Below are 13,535 nucleotides of genomic sequence, written 5' to 3'. Positions count from 1 at the left end.
GTACAAGCTAAATGAAATGCATTCAGAAACATGAAAAATTATCAACAAGAGGGTACACCTTCAGATCATTCTACAATATTGCCAAGAACATACATAAGCACTTTCAACCTCCAAAGGGTTAAATCTGCTTCACATGTATGTCGGACATGAGAAAGAATGAAAATGTGCTGAGAAAAAAAGCCCAACAAACAGGTAAACGAATGCATTTTACATCATATCCAACAACCACTGATTGTAAACTTACATGTAACAATGAGGTAAAAAAACCAAACCAAACCAAACCAACAAAAGCGTCACCACTGAACTCAAAGTCAGAGTCTCACAAGGAGACAGGCAGGAGAGGCAGCGGGGCGAGCGAAGCCACGCGGGGCCAGCTTGGCGTGTCTGGCGGTGTCGGTGTCACCAAAGCACCCGCTGTGCCCAGGGAAACTGCTCACAAAGCCACCACCACCAAGGGATGGGGAAGTTTTGAGGGTCTGAGCAGCAATTTGAATTCTCCTCAAGACACACACGCTCTTCTCCCTACTCTGCACAAACAAACTATTACTGAAGCACAAAGTACATCTTCTCTGCCCTTTCTGCTGAACCATGCTGTAACATTTGACAACTAGCTTAATAGACAATAAACTACCTTTTCTACAAGAGTTAAATCATATAAAAAGCACTAATTTCACATATTTGATTATAAGACTAAGGTTGGCAGAAACAATTTCTTTATGAATTATTATTTAAACCACTAGTGAGCTGGTGTGACAGTAAGGCATGTGAAAAATATATATTTGAAGATGTGCAGTGAAATTAATCTATGTATTAAGCAAATGTCTTAGCCAATAAAAATATGCATGACTATTTGTTTGTGTGGATTGTATCTTTCCCTCCTTCTCTGTTTCATTTTTCCTTTCTAACAGAGACCTTTGTTGTAACTTTTTTCAAATGACTTTGAACATCTGCCTCTCTTCTGTAGACCTCTTCACTTTTTCTGCACACGACATTCTCACCTTCCTTGCAAATATTTTTATAGTTTTATTTCTTCTTCTAACACCAACTCCACATCCTTTCTATAGGTTTGTTTATCCACATTTAGTAAATTTATTTTAGCCCTCCGACCACTATTTCTATCCACAGTTACAAATACAGCAGCATTTCTTACACAATAGAAAAAAAAAAAGGAAAAAAAACCTGCCAATCAAGAACAAACTCTACAACCAGTTCAGCATATGAGAAATGTAACTTGTGTGGCAAACACTGAAAACAAACAGGCATGAACAGAGAATGTTTAGTAAATTATGTAGGGAGGCATGAAGGATATTTTCTTCTGTACTAAAAATTTCACTTCATCAAGAAAAAAAATTATTCTCTTTGTTGCATACGCGATAGCAACCACAGTAGAATTCAAAGAATATACAAAATGAGGTACTTTCTAAAGATGGTCTTTAAAAACGCAGATAAAAAAGTGAATGTGAATTGAAGACAGTCAAAAAATGAGAACAAAAATTGAGAGAAAAGTGAAAGAAAATAAGAAAACCTCATGTTCTCATATCTTGGATTTTTGCCTCAGATGTTATTCATTCCAAAAGCAGATCAAAAAAACCAACCAAACAGAACACCTAACTTTTAAATACAAGTGTTAATTGGTAATTTAATGTTGAACATATAGCATACTGGTTTATTTTTTAAAATATAACTAGCTCCCCTACAGAGACTCATTTGACATCACTGGCACTTTGAAGAGACTCAAGTCAAAGTTTGCCTAAGATTATAGATTCATAGTCATTCTTCTGTTTACTCCAAAGAAAAACAAAACCTGAATTTCAGATTCAGAAATTTATATGAAACTTTTCTCAGAGACACAACACAGTGTATAAACCTTCTCAGGCTAGTTTGTTACCAGCAGACATTAAGGAAGGGGATAATAAAATTAAGAAACCTTCTCTTAACTGAGGGCTCCTCTCTTTCATGTCTTGAATCTACCAGACACCAGGCTCAATTTTCACTACTCAAAAAGCACAATATTTACTCTTCAGAGATATTATTACAGTTACAGGAACAAATTGTTGCTAGCAGAGATGATTCAGTTGCATTTGTAAAAAGGTATGAATCCACATTACCATGGAAAGCATCAGTTTTTTTGTTTGACTCCCTTCCACTGCCTGGGTCACCACAATTTGAGTAACCATCTCCTTTCAGTCTTCCTTCCAGCTCATTACTACTTGTTCAACATTCATCAAGACAAAGCCTATACTTGGAAAAACACCCTCAGAAATTCTACCTAGTTGAAAGAGCCTATTGGCTCTAAAAGAGTTAAATAGTCACAAATACACACTCTCACAAAATCTCAAAGCGTAGCTCCAGATCTTTAAGGCATCTAATTTTTGAGTACGCAGATATAATACATCATGTTACTACTTTGTTTCATTACAGTGCTGAAGCTGGTAAGCATATGTGTATTTATGAAGTGAAATCAAAGATCTTTGGGTCCTGTTTGGAATGGGATGTTTTCCAGCAATTCAGAGGATGAATGGAGACATGAAGGTACAAAAGTGCAACTAGCTTTTTCAAATGTTTGTTCCATATTGCTGAGATGAAATTTTAAACTCAAATAAGCTACTCATTTTGCATACTTTGCAAGATAATCAGACAGATTATCCTGAATCAGACTTGCACACTAATTACTTATCCCTACAACTGACCCACTTAAGAATTTAAATCAATCAAAAGGCAAATATGCCATATCAATCACTAAGCAGCAAACTCACCTGAATAGTCCACAAAGTTGTCTACTGCAGCAGTAGTGAAACTTTATTTCAGTACATTATAACTGCATGAAAAAAATCCTGTTATGTTTCCAAGCCTTTTTCTTGGGTACCAATTTACTGGCTCTTACCTCTACCTCTAAATGAATTGAACTTTTACTTTCATATCTGCTCATTTCACACACTTACAAAGAAGGGGAAAAAAGCCAGGAGTATTACTCAAGAGCCGTGACTGAGTAGAAATAAGGGTCATAAAGAAGAATTTCTGAGATACAGACAATTAAGTAAATTATCATCTGCCTTTGCCTGTGCAGCTGTTTTTGCACTTTGCTTCCTCAACCTATGAATTACCTCGTGTAATAGGAGGAAGAGGGTAAAGACAGATTTCTTACAGCAGAGAAAACAAGCTGTGTTCCTAAAAGGCTACAGTACTCTGGTAGGCAAGTGAAACAGCAGAAAAAAACCCCATACCTGACTAACACTCAGGGCAACCTCCCACATGAGGCTATTTTGACAGACTTCTGCAGGTAAAAACACTCATCAGGAATTCAGCTATTCCCACAGTATCTAGTGTTTTTGTCTGGATACCATGAAAGACAGGTTAATGCTACACAAGAACAATCTCAGCTTACATTTTGCATTGACTTCAGCTATACTTGTTTGAATACAACAGGACAAAAGCAATGTTCAATGGGCTTTTGACAGCTTGGCCCTCAAGAATTATAAAAAACCTCATATAACTAAGACAACTAGTGTACACTTCCAAAGGTTCTTCCATAAACAAATTTCCAAATACAAGAAAGCACGCTGTATTGTAGAAGTGAATTTGCTGTAATGAAAACCAAAGGAATCTGATTTTACCCTTCTGTTTATCTGAGAAGAATCAAAGAGTATCCTCTTGTATACTGCTGGAGCCCAGAATGCTCCAGGCAACAGTACCTACAAAGAAAGAAACACCGTGGCCTGGTGGAGCAGGTCTTTTGATGTTTACAAGGACTGTCACTCCAGATTTTTTTTTATTTTTTCCTTTCCCATGGCATCTCTTTAGCTAAAAACACAATATATTTTTCCCCCCTAATCATGTCAAATTGTTTACTGGCAAAAACTATTACTTTTTAAGATACTTTCATATCAATCAGCAGAAGCAGCAAAACCACATCCCAAGTCAAAGCAAGAAAATGAGCAACAAAAAAAACAGAACAAAACTTAAGGGGGAAAACAGTCCTTTTTTGTTTTAGCTCTGAACACCTCAGTCTTTTCATGGCAGTAGTATAATTATGTCAGTATTTCATGTGAGTAGATACAGAAAAATATAGATATAGATATAGAAAAAAAAAGAGGAATACAACTACGAGGAGTTATGGACTGTTTGATGTTGCAGACATCATCAATGAACTTCTACTTTTCGGCGAAAGATTTCTTTAATTCGTTACATAAAAAACATGCAGAAAGGACTATGAAACAACAGCTGTACATGCCATTACTGCATTAAGTGTTCTCTAAATTTTTACATTTTTGCGGTGGAGGGCCGGGGTGGAAACCACTCATAGTTCTGCAGTTTGAAATTTGATCAGACTGTGTTATTGAACCAGTATAGCATACCTTTCCCTGAAGAGGTTCATAAAATGTACGAAAAAGCGTGTTTTATTTCCAGTCAAGAAGTTAATTCAAATACCTCCTGATAAGTTTATCAAAATATCCCTAAAAATAATTCTAGCAGAAATGCAAATCTGACACGTATATCCTTTGTTGTTGCTGCTAACAATACAAAGATGAAACAATGCACCTTGTTTCTGTCATTGGATGCAAAAGTACTTCATGAAAAACCTCAAGTCTCTGCACCACAATATTAAAAGTGTCCATTTATGACTGCAACGAACGGACATGCATTCAATTTCCATTACCAAAGGGATCAGGATAACTAATAAACACTATATGCTGTGCTTTCTTAATTCTTTATCAGAAGCTTTTACTGTGCAGTAGTACACTTCTAATACAACATACACAATGTGAAAATATTGTTTTTTCTTTTATACTTCTTTTCCTCAAAATTTCTACTTCAATATTTACATGTTTATTCTTGCCCTTTTATCATCTCTGTTTTCCCACCAAGTAGTTGAGACTGACTCACAACATTACTTTCCTCCATTCCAACTTTACTTTTTTTCTAGCAGGAATTTAACAATAAGTAGACACCACTAGAAATGTGCCAGTAACATTTCATAGCTACCCTTGATTTAGTTTTTGCAAATTTATCTTTAGATTTTTTTCAACTTTATTAATCTTCCTGGTTCTACACTTTAACAAATAACATTCTCAGTCATATTTTCATACAGTCCTCCCAAATAAAGAAAAACAGAAAAGAAAACAAAATTAAATGAACAAAAGATATTCGGTTTCATCTCATGACTATTCATTAGATTCTTTAATTATTTTCATATGTAGGATGAACAGAAGTTCTACGTAAATAATTCATGAAAAGTTAACCATATGTTATAGAAGTCGTCTGCTGCATTTTGCAGTCTGTGTAGTGTACTTTCATAGTCAAAATGACACTAGCTAGTTATGATATAAAACACAACCTATTTTTAAATCCATACTGCACCAAAAGTAAAATGCCAACAGTGCTACCTGATTCTACAGTGTCCTTCCAAAGGATGCCTCTATTCACAGTTAACTATTCAACTTAGAACTTGATTCCTAACAAGGACGGAAAAAAACAAGGAAAAATAGCAACTGATGTAAACTGAATTAAAATTTAGTTTATGCAATAGTATAATGAGTGCATATCCCATTATTAATTCCTACTTTTCACACTTGTCCTTACGCTATAACAATCTTAAATAAATTTTTTTTAAAAAGCTGCAAAGAATGGGGAATTGAAGTGAGGGAGCTCACTTGATTTTCATACTACCAGAAATTTATTTGTTCTTCTTTATCCCATCCTATCCCATCCCATCTCCCTCAGATTAAACAATTTAAAGAATTGTTTCTAAGAAAAAGAAGTATGAAGCTACAAGCAGGCATCTGCACATCCATTCCCAAAATAAATGAGAATTTTTTAACCCCTGTTTCTATCAATAGTAGATGTGAAACAAAACATAGTAACTTAAAGATGTGTACAAGGAAAAACACTCTTAAAACACTGTCCATGCAAATGTGCTTTACCTACCATTTATGTGTGGAGAAAAAGGGCAGGTCTTTTTTTGCAGGAGGAAAAAATGAAAATGAAAATTCTTTAAAGCTCATTCTTAAGAGGATCAAGTAAAACGGTTCTACAGAGAAGCAGACCAGAAATACGAGCAGCTGGCTTCACCCTGCCTGTAGGGAATACGTACTTACTCCTTCTACCACTAGTTGGTCTTGCTCCTGAATTCTCACCCAACCCATAGATTAAGGAGTGGTCAAACACTACAATCTATTACAGGCACCATGTTCCCTGTTACCCTCTTTGAACTTGTCTAATGCAATTAGTTTTGTGTCTTCGGCAAAGTTTGCTGTCTTAATCAGACCACCTCATGGAATTTCTCAGTGTTTGAACATGTGGTGGAAATAAATTGTGCCTTCATGTTGTGTATCAGTCAGTCTTGCAACTCCAGCACCTCACCTTCACTAACGGCAAAAGAACCATCTCTGACCACTAATCTGCTAAGTAAGTCACAGCACTGACAAAACGTTTTTATGATGTGCACCATTGCATCCCACTGAAGCTGCTCCTTACAGCTACACTGTACCACATTTCTTCTCCGATCCGCTAAAAACAAAGCTCTACTATTCTTTTCACTTCTTATGACATTCTACAAGGCTTTGTATCAGTTCTGCTTGTTCCTCCTGCTGCACAAGGGTAGCGCAAGCGTTGCCACCAGCTGCATTTCAGCATTGATAAGGGAGCCAAATACTGTTTCTGGCACATGCACAACAGGTTTGCCATCTCTGAAACAAGGAATACATAAGCTCCTTGCCCTGCAAGGGGGCAATATTTAGAGGCAGTTTTTCACATAACAAACAAACACACACATACCTCTAATTTGGAAATGAGGCAGCACTGGGGAAAAAAAGCTGTAGCTTCATAATAAACCCAGCACCTCTCCCAGGATAGCATGTATTGCAGTAATGCACCTGCAAGATGTAAAGAGTAACTGACAATATAATCTGATAATCTCACCACAGCTCTAAAACCTCACTTTAACCATAAACTTCTCCAAGTAAGTCCCCTTTCCTCTTTTTTCTAGTGATTCTCTGCACCAGGACAGACTGGATTTTCTACAGGACCTATAACACAGCGCTGCAAAGTGGCACTGTCCAATACACTGATACGTTCCTCTCAGCAGCTACATTCTGAAACTATGGAAAGCAGCAGCCCAGCCCAAGCAGCAGAAAATCCAAAGTGCCTTCTTACTCTCTATTCTCTCTACTAATTCCAAATCAAAGCCAACAGTATGCTAAAATGGGCTTTTCACTTCATTGAGGAACACGATCTTGACGGAACTGGGTATTTTTTTTCTACGCTTTCTTCCTCAGCAAGGCCTATAGAAGGTGCTTGGAGTGAGTTAGCCTCTGTCTCTGGAAGCGTGCATGACTATGTGGGATCTGCAGGAAACGATGCCTATAAGCACCTACTCCTGACACAGCAATATTTCATTCCACTCACATATATCAATGCTGCCAGATCAGGTGTACTAAATAAAGAACAGCTGTTGCTAGGATCAACTTTTCTGACAAGCTCCTTCCTAAGTGTGGTCAGCAGATTCATAAGGGCAAAACCTAATCTCTAAGGACACGGCATGTTTCTTTCTGCTACCTGGTCCTTAACAAACAATGATTTTCTTGAACTTGAGTAAATTTGCCTGTATTTAAGTAAGAAGTCATGACATACAAAAAGATTCTTTCTCAACAATGTCCTTAAAGAAGTAATAAAATCCAGCTACGCTCTTACACTCTACGCTCTTAAAATTACACTGACTTTACAATTAAAAAATATTGTGTCACTAAGCAATCAGATAATGCACTGAACACAGTTAAGAAGTTAACCTCTTCTACAGTAAAAACAGCTTCCTAAGGCTTTAGAAACCATTTTTAATCTCGAAAAGAAAGGCTATCCCATTGTAACCCTAATTGGCTACATGATAACTATTCTTACCTGGATTGAACAAGAAATTTCTCAAACTAGACTGCAGCTCCCCAGAGGATGAATGGGATCAAAAAGATGACCTCTCCCTTCTTTCTGGGCTTGAATATTGAGCTGTGCTAACATAAGAATCAAGCGTTTTGAATCAGTGGAATGGGCAAAGGACAAGAAATACCAGATTTCTTAGTGTACTTTTTTCTGTCTAATCAAGTGCTGCTACCATTTCAGGCTATCTTCATAGAAACACCACTGACAACACCAAGGCTGAGTAATAAAGATCCAGAAGCTTTAGCCGACTGCAGACTTGGCTACCCAGGCAAATTAAAGAAAAGATGAAGCATGGATTTACAGCACATGAGTACAAACACCCAATGTAGCTGCTTTTTTTGCAGATTAAGTAGGAAAACTCTTTCCTCAAAATGGAGTAAGCTACCTCACATGTTTTCCACTTGCAAAGAAAGTACTCCTAGTGGGAATTCACACAAAAGTACTAATGAGCTGTAAAGGTACACTGTAATTTACAGCTTATTCATTTCTTCAGACAATCAAGCCCACAGGTATTAGCCATAGGCATCATACCACCTACCTCAGGTAGCCTATCAATAAACCAGAATCAGCAACTTTCAACTATTTGATTAATAAATACATTTTCCTCCTCATCTTTCTCACTCAGACCAGCTCCTTAACAAGATTTCTTCCCCTTAATTCTGTGAGAAAACTAACTAGAAGATAGCAAACAGAAAGGCACGAATACATATGAATATTCACTGATGCAGTTCAAAGGGGCTACATAAAACAGACAGGTTTCACCACTGAAGGCTTATCCCTCTTCCAAGGCACAACTTGAGTAAAATGATCTTTCAGGAGGTGGTAAAAAAAAAAAACAAAACACAAAAACCAACCAAACAAAAAACCCAAAAAACACCACCAAAAACCCCACACAAATGAAGTGTCAGTGTCCTCAGGTATTCTTCACTTGCAATATCTATAAATCTCATTCACTGGAGAAACTTTTTTTGCAAAGAGTTTATAAACTTTGCATAATCGCATCACTACTGACACATTCATCCAAACTCCCTATTACTGAAATTATCCTCATGTCCCTCATTACACAAGAATAATCAAGGTTATATCCTATCGGAAATAAAGTGTTTAGATGGCAATAATGTGTGTATACATTTGTCTTAATTTAATAACAGCATTTTATTACAAAGAAAAACACAATCAGGTGAAGGTACAAAAGTTAAGAAAAATTTATTAGTGTTAATTAATGCTTGAAGGTAGAATTATGCTTCTTTCAATTGGACCCATTAAAGAGGCTTTAATATAGATTTGCACAGCAAGCTGAAGATTTTCAAGTGCAGATAATGAGGCAAGCTAGTACTATTTTAACCCCTCTGGAGTATAATCAGTTGATAAGGTTTTAAAACGTTACAAGGTCTAGGACAAAAAGATTAGCTTTAGTTCTTCCAGATCAAAATTGAAACCCAATGAATTAAGAATGTTATAGTACACTGAAAAGGTTTACTGCTACTTTTCGCGTCTTTAATTTCATCTTCTAAGGAAAACAGGTGAAGATATTACATTACAACTTATCTATTGCATGAATGGTAAAAGACTGACTTCCCTGTTCCCACATAATCCTCTAAACTAATTCTTTGAATTCAAAAATTTTAATGCATTCTTCCAAAAAAATCACCTTATTTTAAAAGAAAAAAGCATCAGTGATCTACTTGCGACATACACAAATATTATAAATTTAATACGTCATGCAGGAAATGTTTCCAAAGAAAAGGGAGAAAGAATTAAGATATCTGTAGCAGTCAGCCTTCAGAAGAAGAATAATTAAAACTCTAGGATAGCAAGTTATCCACTTAAAGGCAACAGTTAAAAATTCTTTAACTTGCAACTCACAGAGAAATTATGTATATTTGGCAAGGATATATCACTACTGAGAAAAGAGTTTTGAACCAGTGTGTAAACCAAAAATGACAGCAGTAAGATCACCATAGCAATATGGCCACTAACCTCAAAGGAGTAAGATTTTTAGGACACAGCATTTAGAATAAATGTTGTATGCCAGATGAGGCACAGCTGTGACTATCAAGACCAAAAGTTACCAATGAACTAATTACAGAGATAAGAATTAAAAAAAAAAAAAAAAGGAAGAAACAAAGGGGAAAATGCAATGGAAAATTCCAATACAATATATTTTGCCCTTCATTTATCTGCAATAGTAGATGAAAAGACAACTTAAGTTCTTTAATAAATACTATATTTATTTGAACCTTTGAATGGTATGTTTTAAATGCTCTACATTATTTCATATTTTAAATGCGTAAGAAATACATAGTTAGGCAATAAACTCATGGGAACAAAAAAAAAGTCATGCATTTATCTAAAACTGAAGATTATAACATTGTAATTTAGGAAAAGTGCACAAGAGACTGGAGTCATACTGAAATACATAAAAGTTCAATGCATGTAACCTGATCCAACAATATTAGACAGCAGAAGTTTTGGAAAATTCTGATTTACACTGATTTTTACCTTGAAAGCCACAAGTCCCATCCTCATGAATATTTGAGCACTTTTTTCACCATTTTCTTTATACAAAATTGATTAAAAACCATATTGCTTCTCGGTCATAAGTTTCTAAATTAATAATTTTAGTTGATTTTCAGTAATATCCATTAAAACTGAAACTGTTCAAACAGCTGAAATATCTCATTACAAATCAAACTAATTTAGCTCTTTATTAAATAACTACATGCATCTCACCTAGGGTGTAGGGAATATGCTTTCTTATTTACAGTAATTTTAAAAGGGCTGTTAAGCATGTCAGGACAAAGGCCAAGCAGAATACAAGAGAAGACTGTCTCATGGTCTCCTTCAAGGGATTATTTGTTGTATCTGGCAGCACACATACATACAAGTTGAATTATGAGATACACCATTTATTTGCTTTTTTCCCTTAGTCAGCTTGGATTCATACAATCAGCTCTTTGGTGGCCACCCAGAAATTTCTAATAAATAAATACTCTATGACAAATTATACTGTTGCAACTGACATCTCTGCATGATGCATGAAGGGGAGGGAGAAGCAACAAAAGAGATGACTGGATAATCTTACCTTCCTAGACGTAACAAATTGGTAGACTGCAATACACAGCCTTGAAGTCTTGCTGTCTATACTTTACAGAAAATAACGTTCACTGTCATTACTGTCAAAACTCACAGTTTCATAAGCAGCCTATTTGCATGTTAATTACACAAATAATATATTTTTCTCCTTAGATGAACAAAGAACAAATCCAGAAAAACAAAATAAATGACAACGCTCCTTACTACTTACTACATTGTTCTCTATGCCAGCTCCAGTCTTCGATTACCAAACTACTAAAACCACTCCAAAAACTCAGCAAATGATCCCCCTCTTGTTTCGGTCCTGCGCCATCCAAGCCAATGGATGAGGCAAGAAGCTCGGAATGGCACCCGCTTTGTATAGAGCTTTTGTATACAGCACTGGCCACAGGCATCATATGGTGCCCTTCACACCCCCATCCCAAGTCAATGATACTCTATGGAAAGATATTTGAAAGGGCTGCATTACAACATGTGCTAAAGTTGTGAGGATCATCAAAAAAGCAGCTTGTGTCCTGCTCATCTGTTAATTCTTCCCATCCTGTTGACAAGTCCTCTTTCCCCAGCTGCCACTTTTCCTTGGTTCTAGTTACATTTGGCAGCTTCTCTCCACTTCCAGATGGTAACTGCATCACACTATCAATTTCAGATTTCTGATCAATTTCAGCTTCTGAAACTAATCTAAAAACCACAGAGAACAAACTCATGGAGATGCACACTACAGGTTCAGAATGTGCCACAGCAAGCAACCCTTCTTAAAAACACATTGCTGTACACAAATTCTTATAAACTTCTTACAAAGTTATTTTCTGTTTCAGCTAAGGATAGGGTAGAAATGCAGGAATAATCATGCATTGCTTGTTTATACAAATTATGAGCATGCCTGCACGAGACACATTACAAATCACACCTACAGCCATGAGGACACGACAACACACAGAAACTCCAGACGCAGCTGTAATACAAAACAAAAGGATGAATACCCTGATTTCAGTGGTGTTTCTCATCAGGCAGGAGGTGTATCAGAAGTAAGCTCTGGAAACCTGAGTTCACACCACTGGCTGCAAAACTTAATTCAAGAAAGACCCTAGGAAAGGCCATCAGAAATGTAAGGAAATTCACTAATGATCTGCATGATGGGGCAGAGTGCACTCTCAGAAAGTTTCTTGATGACATGAAACCGGAAGGAGTGACTGATACGCCAGAGCGTCACGCTGCCATTCTGCAGCTCGACAGGATGGAGAATGGGCTGAAGGGAACATCAGGAAATTAAAAAATGGGAAATGAAAAATCCTGCATCCAGGGAGAACAATCGCACATAAGCTTGTATGCTGGGGTCCATGCACCAATAGATGCTGAGGGCTGCCCAGCTGGAGAGCAGCTTTGCAGGAAAGGACCTGGGGGAGCAGAGATGGTGGATCAGATGACCTCCAAGCTCAACCATCCGGTGATTCCACAAAAAACTATGTATCAGCCAGCCTTGTATCCCCAAGAACTGCAGGATATAGACATCTGAAAGCACATACTCAACCTCTGTCTGTGTTTTTGCTATCAGCTTTATTATCTGTGAAGTAATTATAATTCCTCCTGTACTCAGCACTGGTGAAGCCCCACCTCGAATCCTGTGTTCAGTCTTGGGCTTCTCTGGAAAGAGTTCAGAGAAGGGCAACGAAGCTGGTGAAGGATCAGCAGCACAAGTCTGATGAGGAGTGGTTGAGGGAACTGGGGCTGTTTGGCCTGGAGAAAAGGAGGCTGAGGGGAGACCTTGTTGCTGTCTACAACTACCTGAAAGGAGGTTGTAGCATGGAGGGTGTTGGTCTCTTCTCCCAAGTAACAAGTGACGGGATGAGAGGAAATGGCCTAAGCTTGTGCCAGGGGAGGTTCGGATTGGATATTAGGAAAAACTTATTCACAGAAAGGCTTGTCAGGCATTGGAACAGGCTGCCCAGTTAAGTGGTGGAGTCACCATCCCTGGAGGTGTTTAAAAGATGTGCAGATGTGGTGCTTACGGACATGGTTCAGTGGTGGACTTGGCAGTTCTAGGTTAACAGTTGGACTCAATGATCTTAAACGTCTTTTCCAACCTAAACAGGTCCATGAGTCTATGATTCTAATTCTTTTTCTCTCCCTCCATATCACACTTCGTCTGATTATGACTTTTTTCTTATTAACTTTCCTAATAATATGGAAAAGTACATTCTGCTCTCCTCACAGTCTAGAGAAGTAAGTCATTTGAAATTTATGCAGAAAAGGAAGGTGTCATGTTTATTGTTTTCTTGTGCTTATTTAGTATTTGTTAGTGTTAGATTTCATAACTATCATCTTTCAAATCACAGAATACTATGAAGGGTTCAAAAGCTTTGATTACCTTCCAAAGAATTATTTTCATTTTTAGAAAATGGGCTCATACTTCCTCAATTTCACCAATGGCTTGGCTCAATACATGGTGGGGTTTTTGTTTTGTTGGGGTTTTTTTGTTTGTTGTTTTGTTGTTGTTGTTGTTTTTTACT

At 37.0% G+C, this 13,535-nt stretch overlaps 1 protein-coding gene across 1 annotated transcript in view; it reads right to left on the bottom strand.

The window, feature by feature from the left end:
- The window catches only part of CNTLN (centlein), a 197,981-nt gene that overhangs the window by 151,365 nt on the left and 33,081 nt on the right, over positions 1–13,535 (bottom strand). The gene's annotated exons all lie outside the window — the stretch shown is intronic.

Source organism: Caloenas nicobarica, chromosome Z, assembly GCF_036013445.1.
Source record: "Caloenas nicobarica isolate bCalNic1 chromosome Z, bCalNic1.hap1, whole genome shotgun sequence".
NCBI lineage: Eukaryota > Metazoa > Chordata > Aves > Columbiformes > Columbidae > Caloenas > Caloenas nicobarica.
Note: the sequence above shows the minus strand (reverse complement) of the source record. Positions and strands in the feature narration are given on the sequence as shown.